Raw genomic sequence first — 16,829 nt, 5'->3', positions numbered from 1 at the left:
TTCAGCACTTTATGAGGAAGGCTGGTATAGCATGGAAAGAGAATGTAAGCATGGGAAAGTCTCATCCACAGCCAGATTAGAGCTGAATGAACTAAAAAAATTGAATCAAATTTAAAAATGAAGCTGTGTGGTATCACAACTGAGAAAACAGCATAAATTCATTTGCTGTGACTTCACGCTTTGCTCTTAGATACAAATTTGAAAGAGTATTTTGATATCTAATTCAAAGCAAAGTACTTATTCACTGTATTACTCTTAAACTTACATTGGAAACCTGGGTACACCAAAAGGTGTAGCTACTTACCCACATACTTCCATAGTAATTCCACATAGGAATGTTTTAGGATTATGAAAGGAAACACTGACAGAACAGCAATTTCAGGAGCCACTACATTTTCTGAAAGACAATAGGGAAGAGGAAGAGGAGGGAATCATTAGGAAAATTTTGTTGCAATTTCAGGAACCAGCCCTCCCCACAAAAAAACAACCACCTTGTCATGCTTAGAGATCATTATTCTTTCTGTGTTATGTTCTGAAGTACCTGTTCTTTTCCTTTGTGACTTTTAAAAATATTGTTCTAGCTTAATAAATTTATAGCATCGAATCAATCTTACCTCTCCCTTAGACAACACCTATATCATAAGAAGTGTGTACAATAAAAAGTGGAGAAATGTATGAAAATTATGTTTTATTCTTGCTATCTACTAAAGATGTTTTAAATCTTTTTCATCTCTGATTCACCCCATCGCATAACCACAAAATAAGATTAAAGGTTGTTTAAATGTCCTAACATTTCATTTTCAGATCTGCTTTTTCAATATTCAAGTTCAGGAATGTTTGGGCTGGTTACAATATTTCTGAAAAGATTTTGCTCTAACATCAACCATAGAAAACAAACCATGTAACTACAAACACAGCTATAAATTTGCCTTTAAAAAAGATATGTGAATATTCAAGGAAAATCCTCAAAAGCATATTGCCATACATTGTTTCTCATGATTTTAAGATGTGTAATGCCAGAAAAATATACTAAAAAATAATGGCAAGATGCACAGATGTTGGGTTATTTGATTGACTTTGGGAAAGGACATATTACATGTAATTTTTTTACAGAAATCTCAAAGCAGTGAATTCTTTATATGATCCTAATGAAAAGCAGGAATAGTAATCAAGACCCTCAGAATTTCTCATTATGTTTGTAGCAAAGAACAATCAGGGAAAAAATAATGCTCTTTACATCAGATATATATCCTACTTTTGTAAGCTTGTTTTCACATAGATCACTTGCACCAAAACCAATCTTTTTAATCTTTTTAAACCAGTAGATTTCTCAAGAGTAACTGGTTAAAGTATTTTTAATTCCTAATTAATTAAAATGTGTATTGTATAAGGCATCTATACTCTTCATCATATTTTACCATTCTCAGAAGTGTACAGTACTTCATTCTGATCCTTCTAAAATACTAAGCAGCAGAATCTCAGTTTAAAGCTGGACTTTCTATGACTATTTTATATTTTCTAATGTTTGTCCAGTGTTGTACAGAAGCTATGCTAAAAAGCAGTCTCTATCCTGAGGATCTCAAAATGCTTTACTAAAGAAGATAAGAAAAACTTTGTCATTCATACCCCAGAGATGGAAAGACATTGTCAGAGTGAGATTTATTATTAGCATCCCAAGGTCACAAGTCAGGTCACTTGCATAATTGTTTTTTTAACATTATGACCACACCCCCAATGTTGTCATTTAAATAAGCATACTTTAGGGGCAAACTATGTCTTAAAATGACAAGACGTTATTTGCAACAAGCTTGGAAAATCAATGGAAGTCTCAAAAGATCTGGACAAACAGTACATCCATGATTATCACACTAATAAGCAATCAGGATTTATGATTTTCCTATAAATGTAAATAGGAAGATACGTTTGTAATATTGCAATGATTCCACGTCACACAATATTTAGTTCACTACTCCTCAGTCTGCCTCTTTTAGCAGTTCTGCTCACATCGTCAGGAGCCCTAGCATAACTTTGTTGTCATAGACTTACATAAGTGCATGGGATTCACATCCACTGTGAAAATAGAACAGCAAGTCCTTCTGCTGACTCTGACTTCCAGACCTTCCAGCAGTACATATTTCCTAGCCATTACACTCTTAAATTGTAAAGTACCTCTGTTGGTTCTGCATTTTATAAAGCTGGACTTGTAAGTGAAGATGGCAACACTGAGCCACAACATCTAACTCTGTAAAAACAACATACTCTTCCCTTTGAAGGTTTAGTCTATATGAAGGTAAGCAGCCAAGAAACCAGTCATTTTTCATGCAACAGATCTTCTGTTATTTACATACTATTGATTTGTTATGTTTGGCCATCTGTTCGTGGGTGAAATACTGTAGGCATTTTTATTTATTATTTTTTTTAACTTTTCTTAAAAAGCATACCAAATTCTTCTTTTTTTCCCTTATAAATACTCTATGTTCTTTTCATCCTGTTGGAAAAGTTCTACATAAAGATAACCCAAGACATTAACATTACTGTTAGTAAAGTATCATCTGTGAGTTTCTTTGTCATTTGAAGCACTGAATGGATGATACTGAGTACTTTTTTCATTCCTGATAATGTTTTCACACGTCTAGAGACATTTTTCCACTTTAAAAATAATATTAAATGGAATCCATGATTTCACATATTTTAAATCTATGTTCCTCTGTTTTAAATATTGTGAACAATGCCAATAATTTTGAACAGGTAAACACTTTCATACAGCAGATCAAGATTGCTCAAAGAAACCAGTGAAAGGAAGAAAAAAATTGACAATGATAATATGAAATCTGCAGTTGAATTCAAATTAAGTTAGTAGAAAACCTGCTGTACTTATATCCTGGAAGCAGTATCTTGTATAAATCCTTTAACATCAGCTACTTTGAACACAGTAGCTGATCTGAAATACACTGTGATTTAAACCCAAGTAGTACACAAAGTAATCCTCAAACAACTGAATCCTATTTAACTTCACAAAACATCTGAATTTGAGTGTAAGAAAAGCAAGCATTTCTAAAATCCCACTTTTAAATATACTTTCAGCCTTAATCTCTTTTTCTAACTCTTTCCTGAAGTATGCCACCTGCACACCCATCTCAATTATATGTTCATGTATATACATATTTTTAAATGTGTAATGTATTCAGCTTACTAAGAACAATTTCTAAGGAGAATTTTCCTCAGTTCTAAAACTAGCACTACAATTTTCAATATCTGATGATAGTTTGTACAGCAAAATGCGGTAAATATGCTCTAAACTGCTTTTTTGAGATGACAAACAAGAAATATTTATCATCCTAGACTTGTTTGCTTTTTTATCCTTCCCTTGTACAAGATTTATTTAAAATAAACAAAAGAGATCAAACAAACAAACAAAAAAACAACAATAGAACGCCTAAACACACAAATACCATTTCCTATCATGTTCAAACCATGGCATTTCAAAATTCAAAATAAGAGAAATCTCACTCAAATCCAGATCACTTATGATAAAACTGGTGTTACACAGAACTCTGGCTTACTGTTATGGTACTTATTTGCAAATAAATAATGGGTTAATGCATAAAATCTGTGCATAAAAAAGTCCTGATTCAGATAACTTCTCCCTGGACTGCAAAGAAAGAAATTTAATCTTAGTATTAATCTGTTATCATTCTAATCTAAGGTGTTTCACTCGATGATCTCTAAGGTCCCTTCCAACTCGCACGATACTGTGATACTGTGATACTGTGATACTGTGATACATGCCCTCCTCAAGATGAATAACAAAGAATGTAGCTGAAGTGGCTTTCTACTAGTGGCTATTTCTTCTCCCATTAACCAAAGACTTTCTACCTCACTTCATGTAAGTAGGTGACCCTGTGAAGACTTATAAAACACTTAAAAATTTAATTTACAATTTATGGCATTCGGTGGCATTGATTCTTATCTATCCCTGAAGCCCACAGCCATGAGGATTCAAAACCTCATTTTTCCATGTTCCTAATTCTCAGTCCCTGCACTATGCATGGAAGAGTTAGTGGAAAGGACCAGTTCTGTGTTTCATTCAATTCAGTTTAGAGCCTAGTTTCTTTATTAAGTCATAGAAAGAAGTAAAATTTGGGGCAAATGTCTACTTCTGTCAGCTTTACTACACAGAGGATAACTTTTAGCTAAAGGATGGAGATGAACAATTGACAACAGCTTCTTCTTGGAGGCTGCAGCAAGGTTCAGCAGCATCTATCTGTCAGAGATCTCAGAGCCTCTGGATGCTAACATCTTTTCTCAGTATCTCTCATCTAACTTACAGAGCACTTCAAAAGTGGAAACAACTTATAAAAGCCACAATACTTAGCCTAGCGATATGAAACTAACCTAATTTGGCTTTCCACTACTTCAGTTGCTTTTTTCTGTTCAGCAGCTCCCAATCCTTTTCTTAAGCAATAAAAGTAGTGATTCATCCATGTTTGGTTTTCAAACACTGAAGAATTAAGTTTCTTTAAATAGATCTGTTGATCATACAATTGAATGATTTAGGTTGGAAGGGTCTTTAAAGCTCACCCAGTTCTCACCCCCTGCCATAGGCAGTGGTGCCAGCCATGAGATCAGGTTGCCCAGGGTCCCATCCAGCCCAGCCTTGAGGACCTCAGGAGGTGGGAAATTCACGACTTCTCTAGGCAACCTGTACTAGTGCAACACCTACCCTCATAGCACCGTTTTTTTTTTTTTTTTTTTTTTTTTCAATTTTTATTTATTTATTTATTTATTTCCGTATATATGGATACTTTTGCAGTGTGATGACATACTGCTGTTAAATCAGTTTTACTTGCATCATACTGATGTCCATTTGAACCTTAAGAAAATCTATAGCACACCTTGTAAGGTTTTTTCTATGGACCAACATTTTAAACGAAATCAATAAATAATGTGACCTGAAGGTACAGTGAGCTGCTCACACTGCCTGAGAATTGCTAGAACAAGTATCCCTGAGGCTCATAAACTTCCTGTCACTTGTCTGGTAGGTTTCAACACAAATTTGAATGATTCAATTGGACACACTAGGACAAGTGAACCTAAAAGAAAACAGGGAAAATCAGTCCTCTGACATGACAGGAATTTTGAACTTTCTCAAGTACAGGAACCACAGAAATATCCAAAATAAAAGTGATATTCAGAACCAGAGCACAGTATTTTTCTACCTCTGATCATAAAATGATTCAGAAAGTATCTTTCTCCTCTTCTGACAGTTCAGATTTGTAATTCAGTCCCTTGCTACATTTTCATGAGACAAAAACTTTGTTCCCCTTTCTTCTATGTGCCTGGCTGCTAAACTATTCCACAACACACTCAGGGACACAGGTCAGCATGAAAACACTGATTGGGGCAAAAGAATTTCCAAAGAATGCAGAAAGGAAAATCTAGATTTCATATTCAGCTACTGCAAGAATGAACGTATTGTTATCTTTTAGTGACTGCACTGATACACACAACTATGTAATTTTTCTGCTAATTAAAACTGAACACTGAGTACATCCCACTCTCTAAAATAACTGTTCTAGCACAACTTTTATCCCAAATTTAGTAGCTTTCCAAAGGTACACAAAGCAATACAGCTTAGATATACTCCTCCATAAGGCTTAGCAGTGAAAACTTTTTAAATGACTGCATTTGCATCTCCCACATAGACAGAATAAAGAAGTGCAGATGTAACTGTTTAACTACATCAGTTGCAGATAAGTGGTAATGTTTATAGACAGAAGGCCATAGGAAGGCTACTGCTAACAAACAAACAAACAGAAAAAAAAATTTGCATGATATAGCTGTCTGTTTGGTGATGTTTTCACACTGAATATCGATCCAGTGTACCTGGTGTTACACTAGTAAATACATTAAGACAACATTCTTATTATTTTTTTTTTTTTTTCTCAGCTGCAATCAGTAATGATGATTGAACATTATTATTCAATTGGTGTCAGCATTATCTATCAGTCAAATAGTGGCCTCCTTTCCTCATACTGCCTACACAGTGAAGACCGAAAAAGACCAAATATTTGAATGCAATAGATGCAAAAATAAGAATAACTTATTTTTAAAAATTACACACCCTTCATTTGCTATGAAGCAATATGCATTTGAAATGTATGAAGGGAAAAGAAAACAAAAATGCTCTTTACTTCAGTGGCTGATGGATGAGGATACATATTATCTCACTTTTCATCATAGAATCACCATCATCATAGAATCATGAGGTTGGAAAGGACCTACAAGATCATCTAGTACAACCATCCTCCCATTACCATTGCTACCATAAGCCACTAAACCATATCTCATAGCTCTTCATCCAGACACCTCTTGCACACTGCCATAGATGGCAACTCCACCACCTCCCTGGGCAGGCCATTCCAGTGTCCAGCCACTCTCTGAGATAAAAGGTTTTCCTTATATCTATTCCAAACCTCTTCTGGTACCTCTTGTGGCCATTTCCTTGCATCCTGTTTGTTGCCTGGGAGAAGAGACCAAGACCCTTCTCATCACAGCCTCCCTTCAGGAAGTTGTAGAGTGCATGAGGTCTTCTCTGAGCCTTCTCTTCTCCAAGCTAAACAATCCCAGCTCTTTGAGCTTCTCCTCAGAAGACCTGTGCTCCAGAACCCTTGCCAGTTTCACTGCCCTTCTCTGAGCACGTTTGAGGGCCTCAGTGTCTTCTTGTATTGAGGGGCCCAAAACTGAACACAGTACTTGAGGTGCGGCCTCACCAGTGATGAGTACAGGGGGATGATTACCTCTCTGCTCCTGCTGACCACACTATTTCTAATACAGGCCAGGATGCCATTGGCCCTCTTGGCCACCTGGGCACACTGTTGGGTCATGCTCAGCCCAGCATCGGCCAACAGCCCCAGGTCCTTTTCCTCTTCAGTCATCCAGCCACTCAGACTCTAGTCTATAGCACTGCACGCAGTTACTGTGGCCCAAGTGCAGGACCCAGCACTTGGCCGTGTTGAACCTCATCCCATTCACCTCAGCCCAGCAATCCAGCTTACCTTGATCCCACTGAAGGGCCTCCCTACCCTCAGGCAGATAGACACTACCTCCCAACTTGATGTCACCTGCAAACTAACTGAGAGTACACTCAATCCCCTCATCTAGGTCATTAATTAAAGATATTAAACAAGTCCCCAGTACCAACCCCTGGGGGACGCCATTTGTGACCGGTTACCAGCTGAACTTAACTCCGTTAACCACTACCCATTGGGCATGGCCCTCTAGGTAGTTCCTTACCTAAAGGAGTGTCCTTTGTCCTTTGTCCATAGCACTAAGTTTGTGCCTGGATATGAATACTGTGAAACAAGATATGATTTTATTAATGTATAGCACATGTCTATGAGAAAGTAGTAAAAGGAGACAGAGAAAAAAAAAGAAAAAGAAAAAGAAAAAGAAAAAGAAAAAGAAAAAGAAAAAGAAAAAGAAAAAGAAAAAGAAAAAGAAAAAGAAAAAGAAAAAGAAAAAGAAAAAGAAAAAGAAAAAGAAAAAGAAAAAGAAAAAGAAAAAAAAAAGAAAAAGAAAAAGAAAAAGAAAAAGAAAAAGAAAAAGAAAAAGAAAAAGAAAAAAGAAAGATCAGGACCTTCTAATTAATATAGTGATGTCTCAGCACCATCACTTAGCTGATCAATACCACAGTCGATACTCTCATTTGCAACTTTATGGGTACTTAAGGGCAACAAGCCATCACATCTTTTTAAAAAAATAACGTCTGTATATAAATCATGCTTAACAGTGAAGACAAATAATAAATACTTATCTGACCAACCTTTTTAATCCTTCTCTAAAGCAGTTCAGTTTCATCAGTTAGAAAAATTTAACAGCAGAATGAAACCCTAACTTCAAACTTGCTTAATAAGGGAAAGAAAAAAGGACGTTTTCAAAAGCAAGAGCTATATTTTCTCAACCATAATAACTGTTTCTCCAACTTTAATGTAAAAGTTCCCTGTAATTCTCAAACCAAACATCCAAGAAATAACCTATTTGGACTTTTTTCCAGATTACCATATAGCAAAGAAACCTTGATGCACAAGGAGGTCACAGAGAGGTGAGAGAAATATGATAGACCATGAAAACATATTCCTAGAACATTCTGAAATGTGCTTAATTACTTTCAAGAAAAGAAAAGTAAGTGAATCTATTACAAAAGCAAACTTCAATACTGATCAGAACAAAGTGAGAAGATTGGAATTTTCTGTTCTCACTAATTTGCAATTCGGGAATGCTTACTGATAAAGTGAACACCAATTTAAAATGTGCAATCTGAGCTTTTCTTCAGATAGAACGTATTGCTGGAGGATATTATTATTATTATTTTCTAAGTGAATTTTACACATTCAGAAACACTGCAGATTGAACAACTAATGGCAACAAATCCTTCTGGCTGTCTTACAAAATCAGATTTAGAGCTTAAAACACTGGCTCTCAAATTCTGAGAAGTATTCACTGGTTTCTACTTCTGTTTCCAAGTGGAAAAACAATAGCAAAGAGGATCAGAGCAACTAAGTTTGAGAGCCACAGGCTAAATAAAAAATTAGTCAGTTTAACAACTCAAGTTATATGAAGATCACGGCAGGAAACTAACTACTGTATATTATAAACTTTCTGGTTCTCTGAAGCTTCTGGAGATGGATAAATTCAGAGACTGATTATTAAACTAAGACTTTTCTTCTTTGGAAGAAGCAGAAACAGATTAACCATTCAACAACCTGCCTATCTTACTCCATGTTTTAGACTGGGTGGGCAAGTGCGCAGCTAAACAATCTATCTACAACTAACTGTAGCTTTGGATCGTGAATACATGCAAACCCAGATACAAGTACAGACTGAGAAAAGAACCTCTTGAAAGCAGCCCTGCCAAGGACTTGACAATAAATGAAAAGCTGGACATGAGCCAACAGGGTGTTGTTCCAGCCCAGAAGGCCAACAGTATCCTGCGGTGCAGCAAAAGAGAGGTGGCCACGAGCAGGGAGATGGAGAGAGAAGACTATCCCCTTCTGCTCTGCCCTTGTGAGGTCCCATATGCAGACCAGGCACCCCCAGTACTGGAATAATACAGAGCTGTTCAAGCTGGTCCATAGCAAGGCAACAAGGATGATAGATGGCTGGAGCACCTCTCTGAAGAAAGGTAGAGCAAGTTGGGTTTGTTGTTTGAAGAAGAGACAGACTTCATTTTGGCCTTCCAGTAGTTGAGGGGAGCTTTCAGTCAGGAGGGAGATGTACATTTTACATGGTCTGACAGTGACAGAATAAAAAGGAATGCCTTCAAAATAAAAGAGGAGATATTGGGTTAGGTGTTAGAAAGAAGTTACTTATTCAAAAGGTGGTGAGGTAGTGGCACAGGCTACTGGAGAGGTCGTGAATGCCCTATCCCTACAATCATTCAAGGACATATTGGATGTCACACTGGGCAGGCTGATCCAGTGGGTGGCAGCCCTGCCTATGGCAGGAGGTTGGAACTAGTTGATCTTTAAGGTTCCCTCCAACTACCTAACCTGTTCTATGACTCTACAAATAAACTCCACAATGCTATCAGCTGCACAGCCAGAATACTGGAGGTCTTCTTTGCATCAGAACATCACTTTGCTTTAAATAAGTCAGTGAAAATAACGAATGTAATTTGCATTGTTTATTAGCCTCTCATATCACAGAGTCTGATGGAAATCTGCTTCAGTCAGTGTATCTCTTGTACCTGATCCCCACTGTGCTGAACATGAGCTTCTGCACAGCAAATTTAGTAGCAGTTGCAAACTGAATCTGTGCAAGTCCTTGTCATATAGATAAAGTTATTCCCAAAATGATGAGGAACAGATTATTACAGTACCTTTGTAGAAGGGTTTGTATACATTCCCACAAGTATGTCCTGTCACTATAGTGAATGTCAATTCATAAATGATCATATTTCCTTTGCTGAAACTTCATGGCAACTCCAATGAAGACAATGAGAGAACAATCTAAGCTGTTCTCTCTGCCTTATGAAAATGCATATTTTCTGCTGCTTTTCAGTTCAACTGCCTCAATGAATTTGTGTCTGTCCACTGCTAAATCATTATTTTTTTTCCTCCGAAAAATCTCTTTATGTTCAATTTATACTTTACTTACTGCCACCAGCCAATTGCCCCCAGAATAGGTTTTGTTCTGTCCTTATTGAAAACCTTTAGAGCCACTTATTTTCTCTTGTATTTCTCTGTTTATAACACACCTGTCCTACATTTGATTGAAAGACCTAACAAATTACTGGAAGTTTTGTTCATTCAAAACTAATCTTCTAGTTCAAAGCCTGTCAGTACAGTACATCCCCTGATAATTTTGTTTGTGTGCTATTTGGCAAAATGATCATAATACTTTTTGATGCCAAACAAAGGAAACATTTAAAATATCATGTCTTCAAGTGTCTGGCGAAACAAAAATAATCTTTTAGTCTCTATAGAATATTACAAAATATTAATCTGTGCTGTAACTAAATGCCATCTATGTTAGACTGGACATATTTTTGATAGCTTAGAATCAGCCTGGAGAATTAATGCTATTTGTTCTTCATCTTCCTGACAGTACATCTTATTTGATTTTCCTGCAGAGCATACAGTATCCAAATCTTGCCTTTGCAATAAAAACAAACACTACACATTCACCTTTTCTCTGCAGTATTAAATAGATATTCTTGCATAGAAAAATAAGCATTTCCATCTTCACTCCATCTGAGAATGTGTTCCCTTATGAATTAGAATATTTCTTACATTTAAACCCAACATACGTACGGAAATATTTTATTCACTACTCTAATATTCCACATTTAACATGAAAGCCATCAGTCTTCTGATGTATATCATTTTTGTTAGGCATTTTAGCAATACTGGACAGCAGCATATATTTGTTGGCGTTTCAGACACTTTCTTAATTTCATAAAATATAATAAAATGAACTAATTAACTAATTTGGTTTACTTGTTAAAGTAATGATTTCACACAATACTGCTTCCCACTACTCAGTCTGCTCCATTGGAGGAGTAACAAGAGTATTCACTTTTGCAGAGGTGAAAGCAGGTGGTAAGTGCTGCAGCAAAAGAGATGATGAAAAATTGGTGGATGCTACCAAGATCCACTTGTTTTTTAGCACTGATTGCTTCTGCTGCCTGATTGCTATAGAGACCAGTCATCAGCCTTAGAAGGAGCTGTTATTAGCATCTGTGGGCAGGGAGGAAGAAGGGAAGAAAGAAAAGCATCTCTAGCTAAAATGAAGATTTCTGTTGCAAAGGGAGGAAAGATGAAAGTGTTTGTGGTGGTAGCAGCAAAACCAAGAAAAAAGGAGGATGAAAAACAGAGGGAAAAGAGTGAATTTGACAGAAGCAGTGCACATGGAGAGCCAGATGGCAAATCCTGATGCCCCTTCAGGCTTAATGGAATGGGGGAATGTCATAGTCTGTCTATTAGCATTTTCTAATTCAGTACATGCTCTCTGCCACACAAAGAGGCCTCACAGACATGTAGACTCTAATCAACCTCACATTATTTACCCAGTTCTCAGAAGAACTGCTTTCTATGTAAGCCACTGATCAGTTAATATTTATGTATTATTTTGAATTTATATATATATACATATATATACAAGGGTTCAAAATTGAGAATCAGTGAAAATAAGTTTGTAATAACTAATGGCTCTATTTTCTTAAAACCTGCATAACTACTACTGCAAACCTTTGGGTACTTGAAATATTTTTAAACATTCTGGTTTCACAGCACCTAGACAGCATGAAATTTATAGGGTCTAAGGAACATAGTAATAAGTTGATTCCTGACTGGATGATAACAAATGGCTGAGAAAATATTAAACATATATTTTTCTTTCCATGGTAAAAAGTAGTGCCAAAAAGCCAGCTCCAAATGGTGCTTTCCAACATATAACTCATAGTCTCTTTTCCAGTGTTCTGCTGTTGCATATATATTGGTACACGTGAAACACAAACACTTAGTAAATAATAAATATGTATCACAGCAAGAGCTCAAAGACAGCAGCACATGAAAGTATGGTGATGTTCATGGATTTTGATACAGTTATACAAAGTGTATAAGTAGGGAGAAGGAGTTGCCTTTTTTCTACTTCCATAGCTTTAATATGAAATCAAATTCATGAAGTTTTGAGGATGACTATTTTTGCACATATTTATAATTTCCCAGACATCCTGTGAGAATTTCTGCACTACAGAAAATGATAGGATTTCTATGACTACCAAAAGCTGTGCCATTGCCTGTAACATGAGGGATTCAGATAAGGAAAACAGAATAGAAATCCAGCTATGCTCCACTGCTTTGTGGTACAATCTAGAGTAAAAAGCAAGCTGTTCAACAAAGCATTTTGTATTTTCAGATCTGTTGATTTAAAATTAGAACATCAATAATGATTTTTATGATGTAACTTTTTTTTCCTTATGTTTTCCAAAACACTGCTATGTTTTTAATTATTATAATCCAACAGTGGTCAGGAGCATCTAGCAGGCCAGGAGCTCACATATGCATATTCTGTAAAGAGGCATTCACTGAACTCATCTCAATATTATATATGTCTGTACTGAAAATACAGTTAACATTAACAGAAAAGGATATAGGTGTGTTTGCAGCCTGCATTTTTCAATTAACTGAAATAAAAACAGCAGTTCAATAAATGTTATTTATGAAGTTTCAGGAATGTTTTCTATTTTAATTTGTATTTCATGTAATGTAGATTTAAGTCTATTTTTAAAGAATATTTTATCTTCTGATAAATTAGCCAGTAAATCTTCAGCTGGTAATGGGCACTTAATTTTATCCAATGATTTTGTATAGTACACCTTCAGCAGTTGTAATAAAGGTATCCCATTTCTCTCCAGAATCTTTTTCCCAGAATCTTTTATGATTCTATAATTCTTTCTCCCTCATGATATTGTACACAGAGGAGTACTGCTAGGCAAGACATCTTTTTTTTCTGAAAGGTTTGGTTTACTTCTAAAAACTTTTCTTTACTCTAGTTCTAAGACTATGTCTGATTCTATTCATATCAAGAAATACTTAGAAAACTAAGTCCCATTTGAACTGCCCTACAATAAAAAGATATTAAATCTGCTTGGTGTGGTTTCCTTTCTCAGTGCTGACAGTCATTTCAAATGATTTGGGTTTCGTCTTCCTAGACAACATATTGCTTTATAATTCTACTCTCGGTGATACTAGAGGATTTTGAGATTTCTAACTGCACCAATATATTTGAATGACACTGAGACACAGCCAAAGAGTTTCTGTTCAGAGCAACTAAGGTCATTACAGGATGCGCTTCAATAAGATATAGAGTAAATGTAAAATCAGATGTAATGCATGATTTTCTGGAATAAACTCTTATAGTAAGTGTTGGTGATAAGGATACAAAAGCTGTCAGATCTAGATCAAATTTTGTATTTAAAGCAATTTGAAATGTTAATACATGAGTCTTTTTCAGCAACAGAGGCTCTGCCTCCCCTCTTACATCCAACAGTATTTTACTTGTGTGATAAACTGAGTTTTCTGATTATGTGCCAAAGATTATGTGAGAGCTAATGATAATCTAAGGCTTATAATTTTCAATTTCATTTTTTTATAAAGCAAAAATATTATATTTTACTGTATGCTGTAAACATCACTATGCAGCACATATTGCAGTATGTGCATATTTATTTATTTGTTTGTTTAAGATAAAGGGCTCCATCCTCTCACCCACATATTTTTCTCAGGAAACTTAATGAAAACACAAGCCTTCTGCCTGAGCTTACTTAAATACTTATAAAAATGTCCATGGTGGAAAAGTTAAAGAGGTTGACGTTTAAGTTTCTGTTTATTAATAACTTAGTCACAGTATTTATGTAATACATCAAGAGAAATTTAAAAAAGAGGTTCATAAGCCAGTAGACTACAAAAAAGCAACCTAAGGCAGCAAAAAGCATTTAAAAAGTAGTATAGAATTTCAGTGTTTTTCTCTTCTGGGCAGCTGGGAAGTATAAGACAGGACACAAGGCTCCTTCTTGAGAAATTCAAATTTAAATAACACAAAAAACATAAATTTTCATTCAATTTGACATTAAATCATCTAAAACATCTAAAAACAATGCTCAGTGTTCAGCCTATAGAAAATGAAACACAATGTCACACAAAATAATTGAAATTTGGTTACACAAATTCAGCTACAATACAGAAAATGTAACTTGTACAGAAGTAGGACAGGTAAAACATTTGTGCTAAGCAGAAAAATAAATCTTGTATTTTAATTTCTCATTAATATTTTCTTATGACTGCTTTATTCTACATCACATACATTACTTACAATATACACAATTCAGAAATAACTACTAGATGAAATAATTGATAAGTAAAATACAATCATAGAATCATAGAATCACAAGATTGGAAAAGACCTACAAGATCATCTAGTACAACCATCCTCCCATTACCATTGCTACCATAAGCCACTAAACCATATCTCATAGCTCTTCATCCAGACACCTCTTGCACACTGCCATAGATGGCAACTCCACCACCTCCCTGGGCAGGCCATTCCAGTGTCCAGCCACTCTCTGAGATAAAAGGTTTTCCTTATATCTATTCCAAACCTCTTCTGGTACCTCTTGTGGCCATTTCCTTGCATCCTGTTTGTTGCCTGGGAGAAGAGACCAAGGCCCTTCTCATCACAGCCTCCCTTCAGGAAGTTGTAGAGTGCATGAGGTCTTCTCTGAGCCTTCTCTTCTCCAAGCTAAACAATCCCAGCTCTTTGAGCTTCTCCTCAGAAGACCTGTGCTCCAGAACCCTTACCAGTTTCATTGCCCTTCTCTGAGCACGTTTGAGGGCCTCAGTGTCTTCTTGTATTGAGGGGCCCAAAACTGAACACAGTACTTGAGGTGTGGCCTCACCAGTGATGAGTACAGGGGGATGATTACCTCTCTGCTCCTGCTGACCACACTATTTCTAATACAGGCCAGGATGCCATTGGCCCTCTTGGCCACCTGGGCACACTGTTGGGTCATGCTCAGCCCAGCATCGGCCAACAGCCCCAGGTCCTTTTCCTCTTCAGTCATCCAGCCACTCAGACTCTAGTCTATAGCACTGCACGCAGTTACTGTGGCCCAAGTGCAGGACCCAGCACTTGGCCGTGATGAACCTCATCCCATTCACCTCATCCCAGCAATCCAGCTTACCTTGATCCCACTGAAGGGCCTCCCTACCCTCAGGCAGATAGACACTACCTCCCAACTTGATGTCACCTGCAAACTAACTGAGAGTACACTCAATCCCCTCATCTAGGTCATTAATTAAAGATATTAAACAAGTCCCCAGTACCAACCCCTGGGGGACGCCATTTGTGACCGGTTACCAGCTGAACTTAACTTCATTAACCACTACCTGTTCCTTACCCAATGAAGGGTATACTTGCCCAGGCCACAGGCAGACAGTTTCTCCAGGAGAATAATGTGAGAGACAATGTCAAATGCCTTGCTGAAGTCTAGGTAGACATCAACAGTCTTTCCCTCATCTTCTAGGCTGATCATCCAATTGTAGAAGGAGATGGGATTGGTCAAGCACAACCTGCCTTTCATGAACCTGCACTGGCTGTGCCTGATCCCCTGGACACCACACACATGCTATCTGATCTCACCCAAGATGATTTGTTCCATAACTTTCCCTGGTACCAAGGTCAGGCTAACAGATGTAGTTCCTCGGGTCCTCCTTATGGCCTTTCTTGTAGATTGGAGTGTCTCTCTCAATTTATAGGAGCTAGAAGAGGTTCTTTGATATATGTATACCAGGCGTGAGATTAAGAAACAACTGTTCAAATGTTGATCTGAACAGTTTATTACAAATCTTAATAATGGAGATGTGGAAGGGGAGGATGGGCAATTTAGGGTGTTGCGGAAGGAAAGGCAGGAGATAGAAAAGACAGAAAAAGGCAAGAACTGCGTAAAGAGGGGATAGTCACCACCAGGATCCAGCAGTGGTTTCATTGAGAGATGTTCCAATGGTCCGAGGCAAAAGCACAGTGCAGGGGAGAGAGCAGCAGCAGCGTGGCAGGCCTTGGGCAGCAAGTGGTTGCAGAAAGAAGCTGCAGGGTAAGTCCAGGAGCAGGCAGCAGGATTCAGGTAGCAGGTCCGGAGCGTCTGTCAGCAAGCGGGACTTCCGTAGTGAGGGATCTGATGGCAGACACCTTCTTCTTCAGCACGCAAGTCACAGGTCATGAGGAATCTGATGTCAGAAACCTTTCTTGATCTTCTTCAGCATGCAAGCATCATGTTGTGAGGAATCTGATGTAAGAAAACCTAACTTCACTGTTGCTGATCCCTCTTTTATCCTCCTTTTTTCCTGCCTATGTGACATCCCTCAGTGCACCCTGGATATGGCCATCTTCCTGAAGATAAGCCCACACAAAAGATCACTTCCCAGCCACTAAGCTGTTGCTTATCTCTCTCTCCTTGCCCCTGGCCTAGTCCGTCTGTGTCCCTCAGACAAAGGATTTCTTAACCCTTGACCAGGACTGGCTTGGACTTGTTCATCTATGTCCTTCACAAGCTTTGAGTCAATGGTATAAGATAATAATCTCTTACACACCCTAACCAATGTGCTTCCTTCTTGTCTGTACTCTAACAAAAATATTTTAACATCCACCCAGAAAGAAGCATTAGCCTTCTTTAAATACATAATCTAATATATTGCCTTTCTCCCAAAACAGAAGTTCCAAAAGTTTCATTTCCTTGTACCTCTACACATTTCTTCAAACCTGAATAGAGG

The sequence above is a fragment of the Excalfactoria chinensis genome, chromosome 1 (assembly GCF_039878825.1).
Source record: "Excalfactoria chinensis isolate bCotChi1 chromosome 1, bCotChi1.hap2, whole genome shotgun sequence".
Lineage (NCBI taxonomy): Eukaryota > Metazoa > Chordata > Aves > Galliformes > Phasianidae > Excalfactoria > Excalfactoria chinensis.
Note: the sequence above shows the minus strand (reverse complement) of the source record.